At 45.1% G+C, this 26,960-nt stretch overlaps 1 protein-coding gene across 4 annotated transcripts in view; it reads right to left on the reverse strand.

The window, feature by feature from the left end:
- Nucleotides 1–26,960, reverse strand: part of HDLBP (high density lipoprotein binding protein) — a 933,925-nt gene that overhangs the window by 841,601 nt on the left and 65,364 nt on the right. For 2 of the 4 annotated variants that reach the window (XM_085634158.1, XM_085634156.1), the window contains exon 2: nt 16,423–16,489. The gene's annotated coding sequence lies outside the window, so the exon portion shown is untranslated. Of the gene's footprint in view, nt 1–16,422; nt 16,493–26,960 lie in introns of all 4 variants that reach the window. The other 2 variants (XM_085634157.1, XM_085634155.1) reach the window with 1 other exon arrangement.

Here is a 26,960-nt window from a genome sequence, read left to right on the forward strand (position 1 = left end):
CCCACTATCTGAACCGTCTTCTGCAAGAGGTTTTCCCGACATGCTAATTATACATTTAGACGAGAACGATTTAGTGCCTTTGTCTGGTTCGTCATATTAAGCAGATTAAGTTGGACCTCGCCATTTTAAAGAACAATTGGTCTGGCATGTTTAATTTGGACAGGGATTGTGTATAGGAAGCATTGGAGAGTGGCAAGGAGTCACAGTTGTGGAAAAGGCCAGACGGAAGCTCAATCGGTCTATGAAGGTGTTTTGCCAAGCTATGGGTATTAAAGTTTTATCGCATGACAATATTACAGGTTCTGAAGGCCACTTATTTAGAGAAGATTGTGTTCATTTATCACAACTGAGTCAAGCTTATTATTTATGGGCAATGGGTGATTGGCTTGCTAATTTCTGGAACGAAAAATTATGGTGTAATTAAAGTGTTTAAGGATTATTTTCTTTTCAGCAATCGTTTAGGTGGGGCCAGGAAAACTCTGGTTTTCCTCGGTGGCGTTTTTTGGGGGTTGGATAGTCTGGAGCAGGCTTATCCATCCCTCGGGTGTGTGGGGGGGGGGGGGGGGGGTTAAGTTATCAAAGGAGGGGGAATGATGAAAAAGATGTGATTTTGCATTTACATGGGGTGTATTCTTCAAGTTTTGTTTGAACTATTTGGGGTATTCTTATGCTCAAATGTTTAGGGTTTTGTTGAAGTACAATTCAAAGGGTTTTGATAATGTCAATGTTGTTTATAAGTTTTTGCCTAAAAAGAGACGAAAATTTTTACCTGTCTTGATAAAAGTGGCCTTTTCTACTGTAATAACAGTTCGTGGATTGTGATTATTGCGCGAATTAATGAGAATGCTGTTGACATGTTGCTTGTCTTATTATGCTGAAAGTGAAAAATTAAATATTTAAACAGCCACAAGGAAATCCACTTTCCATGAGAGGAAATGTAAAGGCCAAGAAGATTCCGCATGAGAACACATGGGACACTGTAGCATGACTTGAGGCCTACCATAAAAGCTTTAATGACAGGAATTTGAAATAATGAATTAGGTTCTCAATTTTACAAGTAAGCAGCTACGGCAACTAAGTGTAGGTGTAGCAACGTGTAAGACATCCCTGACTTCTAACAGCATAGTAGATAGCAGACTACATCTTGGGCAATGAGTCGAAGAGGACGGATGTGTTTGGAATACAATAGTGAGCAAACGTTTTTTCCCTGAGCAGCACAAGCAGCGCGCTTAGTAGGTCTGCAAGTTTAAGGATGCCATGCACTCTTGGGGGTGGGTACGGTGGAAGGGGGGGGGGTTCTAGTGGGAAAAGACTAACATCAAGGAGTGTTGAAAATAAGATTGTGGAAGCAATCAGAATGACCGTACTCCTTAGGTGGTCTGCAAGTTATTCCCCACCTCGAGAAATTACCACACTAAGATGTGTATCTGAAGTGCTCAGTGGTGAGAGCTGGGCAAAGCTCTCCGGCATCCCCCCCGCTGTATGCAATATGTGGCAGTCGTATTGTTGGTATTTACCAGGACTGCCTTTCTCGGATTATACATATAGGGACAGCGTGATAGGTGTACATCTCTGGTCACTAGTAGAACATCTACACAGGCCTCCTAGCAGTTTCAACACCTTACAACCAAGCACTCTCCTAGGGTGCAGCATTCTGGCTGTATGCTCTAGTGCTTTTCTGGAATCATATTGCTATATAAAAGCAAAAATAATAAATTCCAAATCAATCAAAGACCTTTATTCGAATTTCATAAAATCCATAAAAGTACACACAAGAACAATTCATTATCACAAGTTTCAGGATACAATTTCATAATTATTAAAAACCAGCACAGCTATCATTCAGGGATTTTCCATCATTTTACGTACACGTGTTACAAGTCTCAAGAAAGTGCTAGTGCGAAAAATTAGTTCATCCGTATCCAGGGAGAACAACATTAAACGAGACTCCCCCAATGAAAGGGGTCTTTGTTTCCTAAAATAAGGTGTTAAAAACCAGTTAATATATTTTAAATAAAATTTACAGAATAATAGGAAGTGCAAGTCATTCTGTGTACTAATACCATCACACGGGCATGGATTATATTCTGTTGAGTTATGGTAACCCAGCGGAGAGCCCAATAAAAATTTCACAGAACCTGCCCTTAATCGGAATAACAAGGACCTTTCCCAATTAGACATGGGGAGAGTAAGGTAAAGTGGAAATGGTTGCTTACACAGATCATTCTCCATATATCTAGCAATGGTAGGTTTGGAGATTTCCCTTTCCATTCTCTCTGTATCGAAAAGTGCATATAGTGATTGTTTAACCTCTGCCTTGTCTTTAGGTGCAATTCTGGGTGGGTCGGAGAAAAGATCACCTCTATTCACAGCACACAATGTTTTTTGGACACCAGCGAGCCAGGGAATCAATAAGCCGTGATCACATTTGAGGCAGTCTTTAATGATGTCTTGTGTTAATGTGGCTGAATTGTTCCTCCAAATCCTCAACCAGAATAGAGCTGGTCTAGATCTAATGAAATCACAGACATTGGGGAGGTTTAGCTCTTTATGGCAAATAAATTCAGAGGATGAGATTGGGGCGCCCAGTAATTTCCTGCAAAAACTATTCTCTTCGCGCTGGACACCGGTACTTTTTCCTGAACCCCAAAGCTCAGCCCCATAAGTAGCCACTGGAATGCACTGTAATCTAAAAAAATTTAAAATGGCTCTAGTAGCGCCTAATTTCTTGGGGCGTGAGAGGCTCAATATTGAATTGGTGGCTTTCGAGAACTTGCCCATGGCATGGGCAAAATGCCCACTCCATGAGCCGTTCGCAGCGAAAACCAACCCTAAATATGGGAAAGAATTTACAGAGTCTAGTTTGTCTGACCCTATATGTATGGTATTGAGCTTCCGTTTCCCTGGCCCACATGACATGATAAAAGATTTTTTTTTAATTTACACGCAGATCTAGGCCCTCCATGTGGTGGACAAAGGTTTCCACAAGCAAACGGAGGGCATTTGGAGTGCGGCCCATAAGGACCGCATCGTCTGCGTATAGTAAGACTGGCAAAGGATGCCCCTGAATAATCGGCACATCTTTAGTCACTTGTTTTAGGGCTTTTGCTATACCATTAATATAGATGATAAACAGGGGTGCTAAAAATTTTCCTCTTGGTCCTTCCTTAATTTAGGCACATTGACTAGAACCAATACATAGGCTCCACACTCTGGGAGCAGGCTGATCCGAGCCGGAATCGGTCTCGTATTAAATGATATAGATTGGTCCGGCTTAGCTAAAGGGGAGGTTGGACAGTTTCGGTTATCGGTATTGTCTTGTCTAAATTGTGCCTTTTTACTTTTAGGAACAAATTGATCCGTACCTTCAAGGGTGGCAGCCTTGGTTGTTTTCGATTTAAGTACCCATTTGGCTAAAGATTCCACATTTGATGAATTTTTGCTTGTACTTGGTTTTGGTGAAGGCAAAGGGCGTTAGTGTGGGCTTTATTATTCGTATTGGCCACAATTGTTTGAGGTTTATCTACAATAGTTACCCCCAGATTTGATGTAGATTTTTGATTACGCCCTGTGCCCAGTTTTATTACATGATCTAATGCTCTCAGCCTCTTTTCTATATTCAGGACTTTTTGATTTATTGGCCCTAAAAGGGTAGTTATCAAGGTCTCCATTCTCCCCCAAAATCCTTCGTTCCCTGACACTGTGTTGGCTTCTGTAATTGGGGAGTCTCTCGCCAAGTTGACCATCCCCCTTATCCTTATTTTGCTCTACGGGGGCGACAGTCCTCCGTGATTGGATATCCCCAACCTTGTGTTTATTCGGTGCTGGCTCTATGTGTTTTCGTTTGCTCTTAGCTTTTTGCCTCTTAGCTTTCTGCCCCCTGGTTTGCATCGATACACTGGTACTTTTATCCCCATCTATAACCAGTGCATCAAGGTCGGGATGTAATCCTACCCCCTCTGAGTGTGTCTGGTTGTTGACTGGGGATGGCAAAAAGTCAGAGTCCCTATTCATGCTTGGCCTTAACATGGTGGGAGTCGACGAAAGCCTGGTGTCCATAGACAAATGTCCTTGAGGGGCTGTAGCTATGATTATACAGTTCTCATTATTGTCTGCACCTGGGAGCCCCGCATAAGATGTAGCAAGCAGGGACTCTAAAAACTTTTCTTGGTGCATAAATAGGGGCAGACTTGGTGGAAGCGATATGCGCCTTTCAGTGTTCTGAATAGCCGTGGTGACAATGCCGATCGTCTTCTGTAACATTTTGTCTATGGCTGTCAGGCTAGGCAGTGGGGTAGAAGGGGTTGATACATGCAATTTCTGCTTACCATTTCTTCTGGACGCGACTGGTATCCTTTTCCCCATAATGAGTGTTTAAGCAGATGGGCGAAGCAGCTAATCCGCAGTATCTTAAGGGCACCTGCACACTGGAAACGTTGGAGGGGGGGCCCAGCCAAGCCTCCTCCTGGCGATGACGGGCCCGCCCTTGGCCCGGGCTTTGCCAGGGCGCTGCCCGCGCGCGTCCCGCGCTGCGGGAGGCTGCTGGAGGCTTTATGCGCCTGCGGGCGCTCTTGGCCGCGTCACAGCGGCGACCGGCTGGGGCGTCTGGGGATTGAAGTTTGTGTGTTGGCCGTTGCCCTCACGGCGGCGTTAGAACAGCCTGGCATCACTCCCCCTGCCTCCGGTGTTCAAGTTTCAAAGGTTGGCGTGCCACAACTTAATTTAACGGAAGCCTCCATTTCTTCATGTTTACCAGCGGTATAGCCACAGAACTTACAAATATATTATAAAGTCTACTCCTTTTTCTTCCAGGCGCATTGACTTGCATCACCTGTCCAAAATCTTCATACACTTCCATTGTTCATCCCTTCAATGAACGCTTTTAATTCCGAGACAAAACCTTCCTGTTAACAGGTACCTACAGATACATTTAAGTTGCATTTATAATAAATTCCAAATCATCTTTCCCTCTGGTGTCTCCAATGCCATAACACAGAAAGACAAGACTCACAATGCCATAACTTTTAAAGCTTCTTGAATATTGAGAATTTAAGAATAAAGGCGGGGCCAGCTACAAGGCTGACTAGCTGCGTCTGCCGGGGCTCCGGCAGCCCGAACATGATCCTGGGCTAAATCCTGGTCTTCTGACCCTTACTTGCTGTACACAAGTGATGCACCCCGGTCTACAAAGACAATGGCTTCCTTTTCTGTTGTTGCATACACCCGAGAGCCCCGCAAGAGGTAGAGTGAACATGTGGGGACGAGACGCGGCTCTCCAAGATGGCAGCCGTGTAAGTCTAGCAGAGGAGAGTTGCTACCCGTGAGAGCGGAAGACAGAGTGCGCTCTGTCCCGACGAGACTGGTCACGGTTGGAGAACCAGTCAAGCACCGATCTTGAGGACCAAAGTAGCGACAGGAGAGCGACCAATAGAGGTGCGGAGGCGCAGACTCAGTCTGTACGCGGATGAGAAGTGCCGCGCACGAGAGACATCAAGTGGCATAGATCGCACCCTCCAGTGGTAAGCTGAGGCGAGATCCAAGGAGGGCAACTTTGGAAGAAACATCCGGGGGCGGGGGGGGGGGGGTTTTGCAGGACCAAGCTGTAAAGATGAGACGTCAGAAGGTTTACCAGTAAGTAGCTTTATTGCTCTACAGGACGACACACTCAACCGGAGGCTAAGTGCAAAACCTAACAAGTCACGATACTTCCAACTGTCTCAACTGTCACCTTAGAACGTCCAGCTGTCAACATTCCAGCTGGTGGCTGCCGCGCGCAGGAGGGAGGGGCGCGCGGTGGAAGGAGGCAAGCATGATGCAAATGCACTGAGCAATCAACATAACACAAGCCCATCCTTGCCGACACACAGCCTCAGAGAAGGGTCCGGTGGGAGCCACCCCGTTTTAAACTAGGTAGAGAGGGGATGGGGGCACCCCCGCACACCGAGAGGGACAGAGGACTGAGGATCGGCCGAGTGGGGACCGGAGAGATGTGGGGACGGGTTCGCCTGTCCGGGTAGAGTTTACTGGGTGACATTGCTGGACCGGGTGCGCCTGCCTTGAAAGAAATGCGGGGGTGAGCAGTCTGCCTGCCCTGAAATAGACCTTTTAACAAGACTCAGGGCGAGGGAGGCCGTCCTCAGACGGGTGTGTGTGGAAGGGGGGCGGCTCCCAGAGTGCTGCCTGGAGAGTGATGAAGACAAATGATCCTAGAACAGGTGGTGAAAAGTCAGTTCCCTCCTGGTGAAACACAGCAATCCCGAGAAGGCCGTGAGTGGATGGAGACATGACTCTCGAAGGAATTTAAGGCTGGTGAGTTGCGACCACTGGGGTGCAGCGAAAAGAATAACTGGGCAAGTCTTGCCAAAGCCCCGACAAATGACTAGGGCGCAACCAGGACGCCAGCTGAAACAGGGTGAAAGGGTGAGACTGACAACGGAGGGGTCATAGGAGAGACCCAGGTACCGACCCATACTCCATGCCCCAAATAATAATAATAGTAGACTGTACTACAATTTAAAAACACCAAGAAAACAGCCGGAAAAGGAAAATAGAACACCCTGCGGAACCTGGAGGGAGAACAGGGCCAGACATTAACTGAGACATTGCAAATGTGGAGGAAAGGAGCAAATGTGGGACGGACACTAGCGATCTCACAAGCGCGGAGGGGGTGAATTGTAGTAAACTGAGCCACCTTGAGAAGGGACAACGAGAGCTGCAGACATCCACCCCCCCAAATCACTACTGGGCGGGGGTGGAGGTGAACTCCCAGAGCCTTGGGACGTGGAAGAACAGTAAAACCAGTGGAGGGGGACTGGAGCGGAGGGCAACGCAGGGACACCTCCGAGGACGAAAGCCAATATGAAGTTAGAGGACACCTGAGATCCAGGGTGGAGTGAAAGAGGGACTTAGGTTGGTGAGAGAGACCGCGAGGAGTGAATACAGGGGTGGAGGAGAAACTACTGGTGGCAGAGATGGACCAGTGTGGACAATCAAAGAGCCCCCACCACAGCACAGACTACGAGGACTTCTAGACACTGAAAGTAAGAGACCCTCCTAAGACCCATGTTACGTGCATACAGCCCTTGAGCTAATTCAACGGCGGCTGGGAACTGAGGAAGGTGGACGACTCTCCCGGCCCAGACAACGGCACGAGATAAGGAACACAAAAGCAGGGCAAATTGGGTAAGTACACCGAGATACTCCCCCCGCAGACGGAGTTCCTCCGGGCCCCCCTGACAATGCGATCATTCTTCAGGCGATACACTCCTCGAGGGAAGCTATCGAGGGCAAAATGCAGAATACGATCAGAGGTGTCCCACCTCCGTAAAGATATGCATAAGATTTCTGACAGAGTAACGCAAACTGAAAATCGCATCTCTGAGATGGAAGACACGACACATACAGTAACAGACATCAGGGACCTGCAGGCTGCCAAGAGGGAGGTGGCATGGTAAGTGGACGATGCAGTTAACAGGCCGTGCAGAAATAATTTACTCTTTATCAAATTTGCGGAAGAAGCAGAGGGCTCTGATCCAGTGACTTTTTTGTTTTTTTTAATGGCATGGTTCTGTGACTCCCTTTCAGCAGCAATGTTTTCACCTTGCTTTATAAAAGAATAAGCCCACAGGATGCCCAGTGCGAAGCCACCACCTGGTGCCTCCCCGCGCCCATTTATAGCACAGTTCCTCAACTTCCACGATCGGGATACAATCCTCAGACTTGCGTCTAGTAGGGGAGCATAAACTATCCAACACAAAAATTATGATTTTCCCTGACTATTCGAGAGAAGTCCAAACTACGATAAAGAAGTCTGATTCAGTGAAAGCCAAACTGCGAGCCATGCAGATTCAATATATGCTTATTTTCCCTGCCAAATTAAAAGTCACATTCCAGGGCAAGTCCCACTTCTTCCAATCTCCGGAGGATTTATGGGCATGAATAGATTAGCTTTTCCCCTATCTGAGGCGAGAGGCGGGGTCCATTCCGATGCCACCTGGAGAAGCAGCAGGGCGATCAGTACCCAAGCCACAGAGGGTCAAACACGCCTACACCTGGGAGGATGTCAGACTTTTACGGGAACACCCTGGTGAGAAACTCCAAAATGGTCCGAGAAACAGGTGTGGTCTGAGGAGGATTGCACACACGTTAAAGCCAGGAGGACCCCCTCCAAGCAACATGGGAGCATCCGCACAGAACCCTCAGATAAGTACCTCGCTGACACAGACCGTGATCACCCACTACTTAATAACATTACCCACATGGAAGACCGGGGAGCTTCAATGATCGACCAACAGAGTCAACAGTAAGATAAGAGTGGAGATGAAGAATGAAACACGGGCTAGACCAAAGGCAGATGTACTGTAACATTGCCAAGAAGCCACCGCCAGACACTTTCGGACTCAGTGTACCTGAACACAGACTTAATGGAAAACCATATCCTTTATCGTTGTGATTAATAGTTAGGGGGTTTGAGCGAGGGCCAAGGGGGATTGGGGGAGGGGGGGGGGGGATGGAAGTTTAGTCGTGGTCCAGGAGACCTAGGGAAGGCAAGAACACAGATTAGTGTCTATGCCACACCAGGATTGCAATCCCAAACACTACACGCAATAGCAAAGATATTATTGGAATCGGGCCCATCTACACACCCAATAGGCTGCGAGTTTAATGATGTATTAGATCCAAACTTAAAAATTGTATGCACATTAATGAAGGAACCTGTGTCCCCCACCCCGCTGGTTACCTTTGTAGCTTCACTGGGATTGACTGACTTGTGGCAACAATTATCAGACTGAATATAATTCTTCTCGGGAGCCCACAAAGTTTTCTCCAGACTCCTATTTTCTTGCCCTGGCGGGAGAGATACGAGCTGTAGACCAAATGGAATATCTGGCAAGGGGAATTGAAGATCACTCCACATTATGGTTAACAGCCAGAGGAGTGGGCATTAGAAAGGGTCGGACTGGCTGGGAACTCAGGGATAAAACTACAAGGGGAATAAAAAAGACCAAGCTATACTTTCAAGAAAATTAGTGTTTGGTGGCTTTGGCCACCACCCTCCGGGAAGCATACAAGACAGTAACCCAAGGAAGAGTGCAGGATACTACTGCGCAAAAAAGAAAGGAGGAAGAGAGTCAAATAGAGGCATTAGAATGCAAACTGCTGGAACTGGAGAGTAATATTGCCCCGAACAACGAGGATGTGCAAATACAACAAATAGCAATTACCCGAAGGGAACTTAGAGCATTGACTGAGCATGAAGTACAACTCAAATCCAAGCCACGCACCACCGTCTTTATTAGTCAGGAGGTAGGGCATGGAGGCTCCTAGCTTTGTTGGGTAGAAGGGAAAGAGGAGAGTTGGGTGGCTCAGATCAGAGAGGCAGAGGGGTTACACGCAACAGCACAAACCATTGCAGGGGTATTCGAACGATATAGGGAACTCTACGATGCCAGACCACTAGCCAAGTAATCCAAGATCGCAAAATACATTGCTACAATTGACACCCCTGCCCTTCAATGGGAGGAAGCAGAAGTCTTCAGTATATTACTGTAGCAGAGGTAACGGGTGCTATGAATAGGCAAAAACAAGGGAAAACCCTGGGACACAATGGACTCCATGCGGAGTTATTCAAGCAAAACTTAAACCTACTAGGCCCCCACCTCTTGAACATGTATCAAGGGGCATGAGAAGAGGGGTCGCTCGCGCCAGATCTTTGCCAAGCCACTGTCATCCTAAAGCTCAGTACAAATCCGGAGAGTTGCAGGTCGTAGCGTTCAATGTCCCTACTTAATACTGAAACTAAAATCTTGGCGGCAAGACTTTTAATGGTGATCATGCCACTCATTCATCAAGACCAATCGGGCTTTATGCCCAACCGTGCCACATGGTTCAACCTTCATAGATTGGCCAATTGGCCAATTGGCTGGACGCAGTCAAGGACAGGCCTACTCTGCATGTGTTCCTTTCCATTGATGCAGAGATAATGGGATAAAATCAGCAGACTTTCCTAATGAGAGGAACACAAGGCTGGCCCCTGTCCCCCCTCCTCTTTGCACTGGTCTTGGAGCCCCTGGCCTGTTTGGTTAGGGCCCACCTGGACCGCAGAGGATTTCAAGATATAGGGAATCATCTTGCATATGAACGAATATCTCTCTACGCAGATATTTTGTTAAAGATCACGAATCCTGATATAACCTTACCCCTGACATTACGAATATTTGAGGAGTTTGGCAACCACACTGGCTACAAAATAAACTGGAGTAAATCCAGTCTTTACCCAATGGGAGGGTCAATGGAAACAAACTCCATACTGGAATATTTTGAGATACACAAACATGGATGGGTCCTAAATGTATTTAATGTGGATAATGATGAATTTATTAAGAGATTTCCACTTGATTTTCATTTACACTACTAACACACCATGTTGTCATTTACGAATTTACCACTCTAAAATGGATGCAGTTTTTGCCTCAAATTTGAAGGTAACGATGTAGTCCTTTATGGTTTACACTTTTCTGCACTAAATGTTATGGGAAAAACAAATGGTAAACCGACCCGTGAGAAGGGAACGGCTGTTCCAAAATGCGTCGGTTTGGCATATGAATTGGATTGAATAAACCACATTGAAAACGGATTTGGGCTCGGCACTATCTTTTACCCACTGTAAGAAGGATTGATGTGGGTTTATAAAGAACAAATCCAAAATGTGCAAATACAAAAAAGTGAGTTAAGTAGCAACAAATTTCCTGCCATAATCCAGTATCAATTCTAGGTCAGGACTGGAGGCATGGATTATGCTTTCTTTCTTCACTTAATTTTCACAGCAGCCATCATATTTAAAACAATGCAAACTACATTTCCCATTAACCCTTGGGAAAAATGTAGTACAAGAAATATCCAATCAGGAAACCGTCCTAAACATCCAATAAGGAGGCCCCAAGAGCCCAACATAGTCCTTCACTGGGAGGATGACTCCCAAGGGGTGGAAGACCCTCTGGCCGACCTCCCTTGGGACGATTTTTACAATGCTGTGAATGCCTCGATTTACCAGGCAGTGAAGGAGGCCATGACCTCTTTAGAGGAGAGACTCTCCGGCCACATCGCCCAGACATTTCCAAACCTCGCGCCCCCCCCCCCCTCCCCAACAGCCCCACTTACCACACAGCGCCACCCCCAGCCAAACGTACATGTGATACAGGGTGGATCTTTGACCGGCGAGCTTTCTTGGGCCAGCCAGCCTTAACAGTAGGGTACAGGGTTTCACGACCTCCGGTTTCTTCCTCCCCCTCCTAAAGGTACAGGGGATCCAGACAACAGACACAGGCTGTCCAGGCCCTGGCTCCCCTCCTGCCCCTTTCAGACCTCCCAGGGCACCTCAGACATGCTAGATCCCGATGACATAATTCATCCCAGGTCTTCTGAATGGGCTGAGATTGACAAGGTTGCATGTTACGTGGCGGGGCACATTCGCAGACCGCTAGAGAAAGAAGCCCGTAACTGCCGACAGGCCAAGTGCCCTCGTCCCTCCTTAGAGGGGAAAGTGGCTCTCACCCCCCTGAAATTGACACTCATATGGCCACCTTTCTACAAACGTTCATGAAAGATCCCCAAGACAGGAATGGATAGGTCCTGGCAAAGCATGTCAGGACAAGCTTCTGGATACCCTGGGCCCCCTCACCAAGATCCTCGACATGGCTGAAGAAGCCATACTAAAGGTCTCCCCGATCTCCCCAAAGACCCTCAGGGTGCGCTCAAAGGGCTATTATTTTTTTGGGCAGCACACATTGTGCCCTATCCGAGTGTCTCCGCTCCCTCCTCAAAGGTGGACCCCAAGCTGGGACACCTGGCAGATTCAGAAGCTAGGGCTATTGCACAGGGAGGGCTCTTTGGAGGTGGGAAAACCCGTGCACACCTTCACCTACCTTGATAAAGCCCAGACATCAGTCAGAAAAGTGTTCCCGCAGGGCCGGTCGAGGTAGGGGCTGCTCGACTGGCCGCCCTTCCAACAAGTGCCCTTCCAACCAGTACCCTACAAAAGGGCATGGCTGCAGGCAAGGGTAGTACCAGGACCAATCCAGGTTCAGGAACCTGTACCCCACGAGAGGGTAGACTAGGCTAAGGCAGAGGATACTGAGAAGCAGCAACCTTCTCAAGCACCGGTGAATGTTCTCCCTTCTTCCCACTTAAAGGTAGGGGGGTGGCTGGTGAATTTTTCGAGGTTTGGACTTCCATCATGGGGGGATGCATGGGTCCTTCAAACTATTCGGGGATTTCACAGACTTTTTCGGGGGAACCTTACCAACGAGCCAGTCCTTGCCCCATCCAGTTCTAACAGGATGCCACCTGGTGGACAAAGAGGTCGCATCCCTCCTCTCCAAGGCCGCTATTTCCCTCTCCTCCTCCTGCCCCCCCCCCTCCCCCATCTACCACCCCAGAGCATTTATCAGCAATATTTTTCTGGTCGACAAGACAGACGGAGGTCAAAGACCAGTGGAGGCTCGAGAAGAAATCCACCAGCTTCCCAGTTTCTTCAGAAGAAATCAAATGGTGGTCAGACCACATGGAGGCCTGGAATGCCCAAGCAATCTTCGGATCAGCCTCAGACTTGGTTATAGAATCAGACGCCAGCAGGGTAGGCTGGAGGGGCCAGATGTGACGCTATTTCTACAAGAGGTTTGCGGTCTCAACACAAAGGTTACATATCAACTGCATAGAACATCTAGCAGGCTCCTACGCAGTACTTTGTTAGTCGAGAGACTCTAGCCAGTCATGTGTCTTTCTGAAGATGAACAACATTTTGTCAGTCTGCTCTATCAACCACTTAGGGGGCACTCAGTCAAAAGCCCTCTCGGACCGCTCGGCTGAATTTTGGCAGTATTGCCTGGGCCATCAGGTTTTGGTCACAGCTGAGTACTTGCCCGGACGGGAGAACCAAGAGGTGGACTTCCAGTCCTGCAATTCCTGGGACTGTAGCCTTTGGAAGCTTGACCCAGAGGTGTTAGCAACATTGAGCGACTGTTGTGGTCCTTTCTCGGTGGACTGGTTCGGCCCGAGACTGGATCACCAGCTTTCCAGTTTCTTCAGCTGGAGGCCAGACCCACTAGTGGACTGGAGTCGAAGAAGGGGTATGCTTTCCCACCTTTTGTAACGATTGCAAGGGTGACAGCACAGGTCAGGAGGCAACGGGCGGAAGTGGTTCTGATGCCCCCCCTTTGGTGATCACACTTGATTTCCAGTTCTTCTGGAACTCTCCAATCCTACTCACCCAGTTTCAGACTCCATGAATTACAAACAAGTTCCCCATCCACTGATTCAGGGAACTTGATTGCGTGGCGTGGCAGCTTAGCGGAGACGATGAGAGATCTCAGGCCTTTTGGAAAAGGCTGAAACCTTCATGTCCAAGGCTTGGGAAGACCGCACTGTTAAGAGATACAAATCTGTATGGGGCAGATGGTCCCGTTGGTGTATGCAAAGGGACCTTTAGCCGCTGGACGCAGATGTAGTACACGTTCTGAATTTTCTAGCTCACTTAGCTCATGGCAGTTTGGCTTTTAGATCAACACCTTCCAGTAAGCCATTTCAGCCGGGCATGTCCCAATCAATGAGGCGGCAGTGAGGGAACACCCACTGGTATGCAGTCTGTTATGAGTTATCAGGCTTTCCCTTCCACCGGAGCTACTAGGCTCTTTGGGGTGTTAACAAAGTTCTCAATCTGTTCCTTTCCTGTCAAACAACTCCTTTTCGGTCTAGTAAGGAATTGTCATCTAAGCTGGCTATGCTGCTCTGCCGCATCTCTTTCCATCGCCTCTGACGTGAGAGCATTAGATATCACGGGCAGGATATTCTCCCCAACCGGAGTAACTTTCACTCTGAACAGAAGTACAAAGTGTCACACCAGTCATTACTTACTCAGAATTCCCAGACTCTAAGCTGTGTGTTGTCCGGTGCTTAAAAGGCATACGAGGTAATGATTGAAGAGATCTGTTCTCCCAGGTAGCAATAACTCATTATTGCCTTACGCAAGTCCTTCGAGGCGGTTTCTTCCCCCACCATAGCTAGGTGGATTATGCAGGTAGATAGGATTTCTGGGGCACAATTGACATGAGCAGCTATGGCCTCTAAAGCATTTGGCTTGGGTGCCTGTTTGGAGGATATCCTCAACGCGGCAGATTGTCTTTGGACTCTACCTTGAAGAGGTTTTACTACAAGCCAGTGCTCAACATAGCTTAAAGCTTGCTCACCACGAGGTGAGCTACCATAATCCTCGCCACCAGTCCAGACATAATGAAAAGTTTGCTAGCTATCATAACAGAAAGATTCTATTCAATATGCGCATTATTGGTATCATAGGGTCCCCTATTTAACACATGTGGCAATAGAGGAGGGTGATGCGCATCCAACTACACTGACAGCTATTTTGCCCTATAACAGGCCCCCGCTCCACTCCCGGGACATTAATACAATTGATGACACTAGTGCAGCATGGCAAAAGATGGGTAGTTTGGCTCGTAAACTGCCACTATATGCCCCTGCTATGCCCCTGCTTAAACATCCGGAAATATCCGTTACAAAGGAGGACGTAGGTTTACAACTACTCAAACAAGTGGGTATTGATACATTGGGTGATTTGTAGAATTATGGCACCTTTATTGAGTCTAAGGACCTCACATATATTAGCAATCAGACATTACTTTTTAAAATTCACGTATTATAGGTTACAGGGAGCCATCAGAAAGCTATATCCATCTTACCCCGATGAACCGCCGCAATTAAAAACGTTGCAATTGCCGATAACTGACACTGCGCACATATGGTGTCGAAACTGTACACTAAATTGCAGGACAACATAGATGGTAACGTGCATAAGGCCTTATTGAGATGGAATGATAGCCTGGAGAACAAGTGTACAAGGTGCTGCGCGCTCACAAGCATGCTTACACCAAATGGTAATTTACTAGTTTTGCATTATAAATACTTGCATCAAGCCTATTGCACTCCATCCAGACTAAGTATGGCCTACGCTCAGATGCCGGATGTCAAATGTGTGGTGATGAGGACGCCAATTTTGTACACCTGGCATGGTTTTGCAGGCCGATCAATGCCTACTGGGTACAAGTTGTGGAGATGCTGGGGAGGATGGTGGGTGTCAACATTGAATGTACGATCCGTGCTCGTTTGTTGGGGCTAATCCAAGATGTGCACGCTACGAAGCGTAATTTTTGTGTCATAGCCTTGCTGTTATCAAAGCGTAGAATTTCGATATGCTGGGGTAGTAAGAAAGCCCCCCGCCACAAAGTGTTAGCTTGAAGATATGGCCTACTGTAAGGATGCTCTAAAAACGTATGAGGAGGAGCTGCCTACTGAATCCAAGCCTAGAGACGATTGGAAATATCTGGTGGACTATTTACAAGGGAATAAAACTAATTGATTGTGCATCACATTGTAAATTGTAATTGAAAAATAAGTTGGAAGATGTCACTATGTATTTGTAGGGTACTGGATGAAGGATGTCGTAGTCTTACAGTCTGTAAGTTGTAAACTGTTCGGGACGTAGTAAGTCCTGTTAAATGCTAATAAATAAAAATTTTTAAAAATAAACAAATAAATGTAAAAAAAAGTAAATTCCATTAAGGACTCTGAGGTGAGGACTATCCCACCCTAGGGATTCCCTCAGGAGATCGCCCTCCCCGTATTGGGGTTAGTAATACACTGAGTTTAAAATTATCTAGTTGAAGGCGTTTGACTCGATTGTACAGTAACTGCTTTCGCTGTTATTTCTCCCAGAGGCTTTAGTGGTTAAATGCCTACGGGGTGACAAAATATTCATCTTTGTAGGATCTGATGCAAAAAAAAACGGATTCATGATAGTGATCCAGCGGCTGACTTCACAAAACGAAAGAGGGTGAAGGGCCAGTGCAGGACTGTTGGGCTTTTGGGGCCTCCCGATTGGATGTTCAGGACCGTTTCCTGATTGGATGTTGTTTCTTGTACTATATTTTTCCCAAGGTTTCATAGGAAAAGTTATTTGTATTGTTTTAAATCGGATGGCTGCTGTGAAACTAAAGTGAAAACAGGCATAATACTCGCCTCCGAGTCCTTAATAGAATTGAGACTTTGTTACTATAGCTAGGAAATTTTTCATTCTACTTAAAAGAAACAATTTCCTTTCACAACACTCTCGTTAATGTATTCGCTCGTTCCTTAAGTAGCAAGAGGGTTGGCAGTTAGCAGGAGGCCCTGCTACTGTTAAACACCATGACCTAACATCAAATCTTACAGTATAAAGTGATTACCAATGGCAACCCTGGGGTTTTGAGGGGGGGGGGGGGGGGGGGGGGGGAGATAAAAAGATCCTGCAAAGCCAAACTCTTAAAACTTTTGAAGGTTGGAGGGGCTGGAAAGACTGGATAGTATACTCACCAGCTAAATGGTCAATAGCCAGTAAGTCCGTCCTGTAAGTTGCCCGTTTGCGTCAGCCTGCCAGCTTCTTCTTTTAAAAGGAATATAGGGGGAAAAATTTAGACAAAGCGTTAATTTTCAAGATTTCATTCCACCTCAAATTCACAACATGAACTCACAATTATCAACAAGCAAAAACCCATCTATTCTTTACAAGAAGGCTAAAGCAGAAGTAAATACTATTCTTTACAAAAAGATTAAAGCATTTTGGGGATTGATCAACTATGTCAGATTGAAAACCCTAGGTGAAAACTGAATCACTGGTTATTTTACAGCACAAGGGTATGTATGGCTGAGACCCACTGCTTTACAATGGAACAACACACCTTCTGTTGCAAGAAGTTATACATTTGACTTAAGACAACAGACAAGCCTACATCAGTTCGCTTTTATTTATACATAGTTTTAATATATTGTAAATAGAAACATCACTTCTGCTATATTACAAACAAGCATGCATCATATCTGCCACATTGTAGTAGAAAGAAAACCACTCCACTACAGCGCAGAACATACAACAGCAAAACTCCAATTCTTATCTTCTTTACAGTCTTCTTTTAGCAGCCTAAATGCAGCATAAGTGCTTTACAAAAAAAGCACAACCACAACACTACATTTGGTCCACCAAATGTCCTTCATACGCCTCTCATCGGAACCCAATGCGGCCTTTAAAAGACCCTTAAATTGCCTTCAACAAAATCCTCTTTTACCCTCACCACAAGTTTAGTTGCTTAGCTCCTAAATGATCCCCACATAACTTCACAGAATTTAAACAGAAGGCTACCCATACATAAGCCCAGTGATGGATTTCACCTATACCAGCATACACACAATATATGCAAGGGTCTTCCACAACCACCAGCTCCCCAAAAGTCAGTTGAACCCAGGGTTAATTTTTGGGGGAAAACACTTGCAGAACACAATCTTGCTCCTCGTAATGAACACATCACAGGAGTGGATACCCAGGCTGTCTTAGCATTCGGACGATGCAGTTTTCTACTTTGAGGGACCTTAACCAAGTAGTTCCAGAGGTTACAGTTGTCACAGGTCTGAGCCAAGAGGTCCAAACTACAAATCAATTGATTATGAGGAAGAGGATTGGGGTGGAGTAATACAACGACAATGGTGCATGTGAACGGACCCTGGTGGGAATACTATCAAGCAGCCAGGTGAGATGTAGCAGGGATTGTGGCATGAGCCACTCTACATTACAAACCATTAGATAACCACATCCCTTTACAGCCCAAATTCGGATGCTTTCTAATCCTCTTGGGAGGACGGGGTGGGGGGGCGGAGGGGGATAGCAGCTGGAAAGCAGACTTGTGCACAAAATTATCTTTAAAGTGATATTTATAAGGGTAAGTGCAGGGATGCCATGTTAGTCCAAAAATAGTATGGGCCAGTGGCTTCAGAATAAGCACTGAACTAAAGAGTGGCCATACGCCTGGAGTCATTTCTCTTCAAGCAGAAACAATGACATCGCCTCAAATAAGATCAAGGCAAACTAACTGGCCAGTAACATCTTGGGCAGATCTAGGATTAAGAGGTCTTCTATAATTTGAACACCACTAAGATTAAATTCTTTGGAAGAAAAATTAAATTTTGCGTTTCCATAATAAGTTGCTTTATAAGACAAAGATTCATCTCAAACGTAAATAAATTAGGACAAAAATATAAATATTTGAATTTAAGAATCACAGCCAAGAAAATCAAAGGGTACTTCACGCATGAAAAGACTAAAGGAAGAGCAGGAGACATCAAGAGTGCAAAGTAAAACACTGTGCGATGGTCTGTCTTGACAGACTAGATAGCGCCACGGTAAAGGATTCATGTCATTCAAGTTTATAAGAACCTACTTGGCTTCAATGAATTAAATTACCTACAAAATTAGATCCTTGTGGTGTGACGGACATAGTTTGTAACAATTTCCTGAATGGTAGACTCCAATTCTTTCACTGGTATATTAAGCAATAGGATCGATGGGCTCCAGCTTAGCTGTGCGATGGAGCCCTCTTAGTACAGGTGTACAAACAGTAAAATAATGTCATCTTTCAAATTATCACTTTGTAATTAAGCTGAACCAGCATGTTTCACACACTGATCCTTCCCACCAAGAGTGATACGAACATATCCTAACCTAACCATCAACATTTAGAATTTCTAAAGAATCAGTCCAGGTTTAAGTTGTGCTATACCAACAACCTGCTTAAGAAAGCTCCGATTTTCCATTGCAGCTACACAAATCTGGAAGAAACCTGTGAAGATGTAGCTCACTGCCTTCTTTGGTACAAATTTCATAAAAGGTGGTATCAAGAAATGCCTGGTATTCAGTTGCTTTATGGGGACCTACCAATACATCATGGACTTCTGGCTATAAAAGGGGGGCCTGGGGGATGAAACCGTGCAACGGGTTAAGCAGGCATGTTTTTTTTTTTAGCCCCGATGCCATTTACATTCAAAGTATGAGCTGAACTCCCAAGTGAAAAAAAGTTTGGCCAAAAAGTACTACTCATGGATACCAGCATAAAAGTACACCAATGATAGTTATTCTCAGTTACAAACTAAAAAAACATGCCTGCTTAATAAGAGGTCACGCCATTTACAACACTAGTACTTTTCAAATAAACTGTTATATCAAAAACTGCGGTGTGAAGGCAAAATTGGTCTGCATGGTCAAGTAGAACAGATTTAGTCAGTCTAGAAGTACACATTACAGAGGATGTGTTTGTCTGGAAATCTATTTTGACAGTAAATGGTCCACAGCTAGATACATTATTTGGGGGCCGTGTTAAATGTAAACAATCAGAAATCAACTACTCCATTCTTTGATCGCAGCATATAAAGCTAAAGCAATACCAATTGTTTTCAATGTCCAAGATGTTTTGTAGACAAATGAGAGAAAAGCTACACAAAGGTGGTAATTACAATGTAGGAGTTGGCCTAGGGCTGGAAATGACCCTTTCTGGGGTTTTCTGCAGAGAAAATGATTTTCTTAAAGGTAGTTCAGTTACACCACGTGTCATTTTCAGACATGTATTTTAGCAAATTAAAACCTGTATTGGACGCTGAATCAGACTCGCACAATGTGTCTGGATTCTGCTGCTGACTTAATGTGCTTTAACAGCCTACTTTTAAAAAGGCATAAAAGTCAGTTAACAGAATCTACCTGTATATATCCTGCTTGGGCCTGGTGGGGCTTTGTCCCTCTTCTCTGAACTTATCTTATATATCTTATCTTCCTGTCCCGCCCCCGGGGTATACATATGGAGGTATGTGGTCATCCTCTGGCTGCACCTCCATCACCTTAGAGGCAAAACAAATAAAAAAAGACCGACACTAATGAAGCGGGTTACTTCCTTGGGTGCACATTCACCGCCTAAGATAGCAGACCCTTTGATCAAACAGCATGACCATGCCTTGCTGGAAAATACACGTGTACACACAAGAATCTTCTAGCCCCTGTGCCAGATGCCTTATTTGCGTAGGATAGGGCAATAACCCGCGTTGGATGGGGGTATAACCACCCCGGGCACCACCTCATGGGAAGCAGTAGCTGCAGAGGTATTACCCGGTATAACTTCTTGGCATCTTAACTGGGTGCCTTGAGTAAAAGGAGGCTCGTGAAGTTTGTTGAGCAGCTACACAGGGGGGGGGGGGGGGGGGGGGTATAACTAGAAATACAACCAACTTTGAACACCCTGCATGCAGGAGCCATTGAGTGGAACCACCAACTGCGTTCTGCCCTCCTCAAGTCACGTTGTGCAGGGCCCTTTGGGAAAAGGTGCAGTTTCCTCTAAATATAAAATTTATAATATCCTCGGCAATATGAAAGCACTACGACAAGGATGGGAGAGGGATGTGTGAGCCCTTGACGAGATGGATTGAGTGTGCTTTGATGTATACCCATTAAGTGGCAATCAGATGGCAGTTCCACTTAATTCAATATCTCAGGAGGTATACCTAGCCTGGAAAAAGTTGATGCTGTGTTCCCTGTGTTGGTGGTATCAGCAAGGGATATTGCACAGTTTTTTGGGATGTGTAGTAATGCCAAAAAAAAAAAACAAAAAAAACACACAAATTCAGACAATGAATAGATTTGTCCATGAAGTTTAGATCCAAACAGAACTGTCACTCAAATGGTTGTACTCTGGTGAGAGTTGTCCAAAATGGTGGGCTACGGGTGTATGGTCTCCAGATGGATGATCTGCAAGACGGTGTTAAGACGCAGTATAATGTACTTGAATGCGTTACAAGTAGGTGTACATCCAGAAATGTGCTCAATTTGCGACTGAAACAAACAGTTGGGGGGTGAAATTGAAGTTCCAGAGGTAGAAACAGGAAGTCAGATACATGCCATAGTCTGGTCTCCCTAAGGTTCCGAAGCTTCTGCCTGAAGTTCTTTTGCATGTCCCTCCAATATCTGTGCCATGTGTGAGAGATTGCCCCTCATACTGCACGCACTGAGACTTCATGTCCCACTGAGAAGCCAGCATGCATTACCAGCAAGATGCAGGAGGCCATGAGGCCCAGCAGTTAGTCTCACATAAATCCAGGATTAAGGCTGAAACATCAGAATCCTAGCCTGAATTTCTAGGACTCCCCGTATAAAAGAGATTAGGTCCAAAACTACACCATGTCTGGACAGCTCAAATGAAAGGGAGTGTATCGGGGGGCTCTGAAATTTAAACTGACAGAGTCGAACTGCCGGTTGGGTACTAGTGACACTGCCGGTTGGATACTTTGAGATAGGTTCCCCTTGGCTCTGGATCCAAAGTTTCTAAAGCGATCAAACTTTTCTGGTAAACAAGCGACCACAGGAGTACACTTCTAAGCCACCCAGGATCTCAGAGGGGCACCTGGAGACTCTCAGGGAGCCAAGCAGAAGACACCAGGAAAGTCCAGTTCAAGTTTATTGCCACTGTTCACCAGGAATGAAAGGGAGGAGGACTTTTGAAAATGTGGGTCCTTGTAGTCACACGGGAAGTCAGTCAACTGACCCATGGGATGCACTTTTTGTCCTCTTTCCAAGATGGAGCAAGGTCCAGCCCTTCAGAGTTCGTCACACGTCACAGATAGTCCAGTCCTCTTATGTTCTTCCACAGGACCAGAAAGTATTCTGAAGAGGTTTTCTGGGGATACCAAATGTATGTCTGGCACCAGCTATACGGTGAGAGTGACTCCTGGGTGCTCCATAATCAATGGATCAAAAGCTCATAGGGGCAACCATGCCCATGTGTTCTGTAGTCTATTTGCTTTACTGCAATGGGGCACAAAATGCCATGTGCTGGGGCATTTTCAAGACTTTAGAAGATTTCGACCATACTAAACCGGAGGTTTAATAAGTCAGTGCACTATTGTAATCACCAGTGTCCTCTCACATCTAACATCAGGATCCAGTTTGAAGCAGGTACTGTACCCAAAACAAATCCTGAACCTTAAGTGTGGTTGGACAAAAGCAGGGTAATTCAGCAACCAGGCAGTGGATACACAAGAAGTGAAACACAAAAGGTGATCAGACGAATGCTTGCAATAATTGTAACCACTAGCAATAGTTTGTCGTAGGATACCAAGCCACTGTTTTTTTACCATCAATGCCACCTCAGATTTGACCCAGCCATACACAAATCCATCATGATCATGCTCCAATAGGACCAGGCCAGCCCGAACTGCCAAGTCAGGTCCTCTCTGAAACCATAACACATGCAACCTGTTTCCGACAAATTGGGCTACTTCAGGCCGTAACTACATAGAGCCACATATAGCTGCTACCACTGCGCGCTGACAATTTGTCTCCTCCCCCACCCCGCCCCCCCCCCCACCATTTGCTACAGAGCACCACTGACAAGATGGTTTATACTGGCAGAGTGCAAAAATTAACGAGGTGAGGCCAAAGGTAGCGCAATGCAGACCGGTAGGTGAGGGGCACTTGGGTCCAACTTAAAGAACAGTGCATTAGAATGCAGCCCATTCGCAAATCAAAACAACCTGGTGGTTTTAGAAGAAGGAAGCATTGACTCCTCTAATCCATTAATCGCTCTTGGCTTGAATTCTATACACCAATATCAGTAGAGAAAGCCCCAAAAGCATGAGGAGAAGGCACCCACCATACTGGGTTTACAGTATGGACCAATGACCGCAGCGCTGCTGGAGTTGAATTAAGGTCTGCCCAACTGCAGTCTGCCACAGATGTGAGGATAAGGAAAAGAGAACCTGGAATCTGAGCAGAAGACAAACCATAAAATGCAAGGTAACCAGACGGAGCAGGAGAAACGCACCCACTAAATTAAACCCCCAATGAGAACCAGAAGAAAGATTTGGGCCAGAACAAATGCATATATTGGGGCACAATATAACATTCACAGAGCGCTTGTGTAAATAGTACAAAGCCTTGCACCACTCAAGGGACAAAACTACATCCCCCACAAATCAAGAGACCTGATCTAACAGGGAGCCACGACTGACCCCACCAAAAAGTACAAGAGACTAAAGATAAATACCCACATTCACCGAAAAAGGGAGTAAAAACTAGAATAGACAGCAAAAAGCAACAAAAGCCTAGTAGATTAAAGACAAAAGGAAAGAAGAAAACACAGCCTTATCCACAAAAGTGGGGTAAGTAAGGCAAGAGTACCGAGCAAATACATCATCAATGCTGCTAGTGTTTAACGGGAGCTGTCAAAAACAGGAAAAGGGAAGAGTAGAAAAGGCAAGGTCCAACACAACCAAACATCCTGCTCGAAAAAGATTAATGGGCACAGACTTGTGCCTACTGAGCACGTTCCTCAACAGGCTTTTCCTACTCAACTATAAAATACAATGGCAAACACCAAAAGTGTAAAGTAACAGTTTCAAAAACAAAGGAGGACTTAACGGCTTGCCTTGCATAAATGCAACCAAAAGAATGGGACCGAACATCTGCAAGTAGCAATGAAAGATACCCAAGTCACTGTCAGACTAGCAAGAGGTATTCAAACAATCCGAATTCAGGTCAATGCTAATGAAGATAGCATCACTACTCAACAAAAGGCTGAGAAATGCATATGTTACCAGGCTGGTTAAAAAACTGAAAGAAGCCTGGTAAACCGATGGGAGAGATCGAAACAGGATAACTACAATATTTACAACGGCAGTAAAATAATTGCGGGCCCAGATTTTTGTGTATGGCTCTTCGGACATTTACAGGGCGTAAGTTAAGCAGAGCGTGTAAACAATTCATGCCCATAGCATGGGTTCACCCACTCTGAACTTGGTACCAGATCCAGAGACGGACTGGCAAATTGAAGGATGATTTCTTAAATGTAGGGCAACTCACAGACCAAACTGATTTTGAGGAGTGGTTATGCGGCTCTTCAAAGATATCCCACTCAGCAAAGCGGGATTAGTTGCAAAAGTTTAAATAAAAAAAACGTTTTGGGGCCCCAGGACCGAGTCCTAAGATGACTGCCACCACTTCCTGGTTGATGTGGTGGCAGCCAATTAGACCTCAGGAGATCTGTCTGCTCTGCAGATCAGACAAGTGTTGAAATATCGCGCACTCCCTTTTAATCTCTGATGTGTATTGAGTTTACTCGAGTAGCGGCGTGCTGCTAGAGGAGCGACCCCTGAACCAAGGTCGAAGAAATAACGAGAGTTGCACTATCCCTGCTAGGGTGGTGTCCCTCTATGCGCACAGCATTGTGGGGTAACGAAGTTACCAAAATTCGTTTTAGTTAAACCAAAGTTCATTTATTCATGGTTGAAAAGTTGAAATTCATTATTCCATATGACAAATTATGGCATGTTGAGTCAACAAAGGTATCTGTAAACAGAAACAGGAGAAAAAGTTGCAACTTTTTCTCCTGTTTCTGTTTACAGGATTCCTCCTGACGAAGGGTTTTTACCCGAAATGCATAGAGGATATCCATCAGTACCTTTGTTGACTCAACATGCCATAATTTGTCATATGGAATAATGAATTTCAACTTTTCAACCATGAATAAATGAACTTTGCTCTGCAGATCAGCCACAGCCTGAGATGAACAGTTTTTCAAACCTTAAATTTTTCCAAAACTACTTAAGGGACTTACACCAAAACATAACAATTTTAGGTAGGTTGTACAGTACTGTGGTTGTAAAGTATGTTTAAAGTTTTATTTAAATTGCTATTTAACAGTCACTCTTGTTATTTAATGTGCGAGAGATTTGAATTAAAATGGGAAATGGAAACGAAGTAACGACACAAACAACGGCCGTCAAAGTATTATGGAACAGTGAACACTTTATGGAGGTTGGGGGTGCTTAATATGGAGAATGGGGTGGGTAGTGGTAGGTAATGGCTAGGGTGGATAATGGGTAGTTTGAATATACAGTTTTTAGTGGAAAGGAATGTTTAATTTTGTAAATAATTTGATGGACATTATTGCATTTACGGTGCAAATTAACATGCACTAGTAAAAAAAGTTTAATGACATTTACCCCTTAACATTACAAGTGAATAGAGGTGGGAAGCACATTTTCTTATGTCAAACGAAACCCAATGGACAGTGTGTATATACAACAGGCAAGCAGTTCCCTGAACAACGTGTGCTTGAGCTACAAAATGAATGATATTCGTTTTTAAAAGCACAGCAAAAAGTGTATCCTTGAAGCGGGTTTTTTGGCAGAGTAAAGTTGAAAATAAAACTTGGGTTGGGGTGAGGCGAGATGCAGTCGCAAATATAATTTACAGCTGTCTAACTTTAACAAATAAAAAGGCAGCAACATCAGAGGTGGAATAAAGGTAAATTGAAAGCTGAATGTTAAGGTTACCCCCTTGGTATCTTTTTAGACATGCATAAACCAAGGTAAGTGAAGGGTAACATTTACCTGCGTACCTAGCACACAACCTGCTTTTTTTTTTTTTGCAGTCCCAACTATTATTTAAACTAAAGCGATCTAAGAAGAATTGAAAGGCAGGATTGTTCGAGGAGAATAAAAATTTGGTTGCGGTTGAGATGCAGTCATCATTTAAAGCTGTTGAACATAATAAATGCAATGCAGCCTTGTTGGAGGTGGAATAAAGGTAAATAAACCCTCACATTCAAGGTGCGTTCCGTTCGATTTAGGACTCATGCGCAACCTAGTCTAAAAGTAGAATTTTTTATTTTTTTTTAAAGTTTTGTGGCGAACAGTCAAACTGTTTCTATGGAATCGAGATCCTACCTACCCAGTGGCAATCACCACTGGGAAATAAAAATATCACACATAATTATTTTTGGAGTATCATCTGCTTCCTGCAATAATCTACATGTAAAGCTTAAAACCTCTGCCTAATAAGGCAGTAATTTTGAACAACTTGCACAACACATGTAGTAAGTCCACTCCACTTGTAAGAGAGGTCATCTGTCATTGATTCCATGTCCTCAATTAACTAGTTTTGCCAGTATAGAATAAAGGAAAGTTTCAATTCTATTAAGGACTCGGATGCGAGGATCACGCTATCACTTTCTTCGTTTATTCAACATCAGCCATTTCATTAAGATTTAGCATAAACTACAATTCCCATAAACCACTGGGAATTTAGTCGAAAGAAAAAAGTGACAACTCTGTATGAACAGTCCAGAACTATCCAATCACAGGCCAGCATTATAGGTTATCCCTTGTCTGCAACCTCACAGGCTCTTTTGTCGCTCGAGTTATGTCATAGCTATCCTCACTGGTCCAGTTTCCCGGAATTCAAGCCTGGAAAAAAGAAACCAATCACAGAGGAAATCTTATGTGACAAAACATCGGCAGCCCTAGTGAAGTAAACTGCATCAAACAATGCATGAAGAAGAGCACGATCAAGTTAACACAAGGGAATATAGGAAAGAACCGTTACTTACTAGCCACAGGGTGGGTGAATTATATCAAGGCTCCGTGGTGGGTTAATCTTTGCCTCAGAGTCCTTAATAGAATTGAAACTTTCCGTTACAATAGCTTTCATTTTAGGTCAAGATCGGAGGAGAGGATTATGCTAGTTTAACCCCTTGTGTGCCCCGCCCTATGCCGGGCGTTGAATTAGCGGGCGGGGTTTATGACGAGATAGTCTCGTCATGGGCACAGCGCAACCGCGGCCCATGACGAGACTATCTCGTCATGGGCACTCAAGGGGTTAAAGCTTGCTCACTACAAACGCCATATCCAACACAGGCTTAAAATAAAAGCTTTTGAAAGTTGAGTCAGAGGCTCCGTCTGCTGCATTCATAATGTCTTCCAGGGAAGCTCACAGACTTAACGCCTTTGAAACTATCACTCCCACGCTGAGTGCGCGCCGAAAATCCAGAGGTTCACACCTACCTCCTGCATGACCCAACATACCCAGCAGGCTATAGTCTGAAAAGACACTGCCTTGTGGGGCTTACGGAGTGCCATCAAAAGCAGTCTCTCACCTGGAGCGCGAAACTGAGGACACGTCCTCATAAGCCTCGAAGCACTGACCTACACACAATTTAGGCAAATCAGGAAAAGATGGGTAATCAATGACCCTAGTGTTGGATTTT

Source organism: Triturus cristatus, chromosome 11, assembly GCF_964204655.1.
Source record: "Triturus cristatus chromosome 11, aTriCri1.1, whole genome shotgun sequence".
Taxonomy (NCBI): Eukaryota; Metazoa; Chordata; class Amphibia; order Caudata; family Salamandridae; genus Triturus; species Triturus cristatus.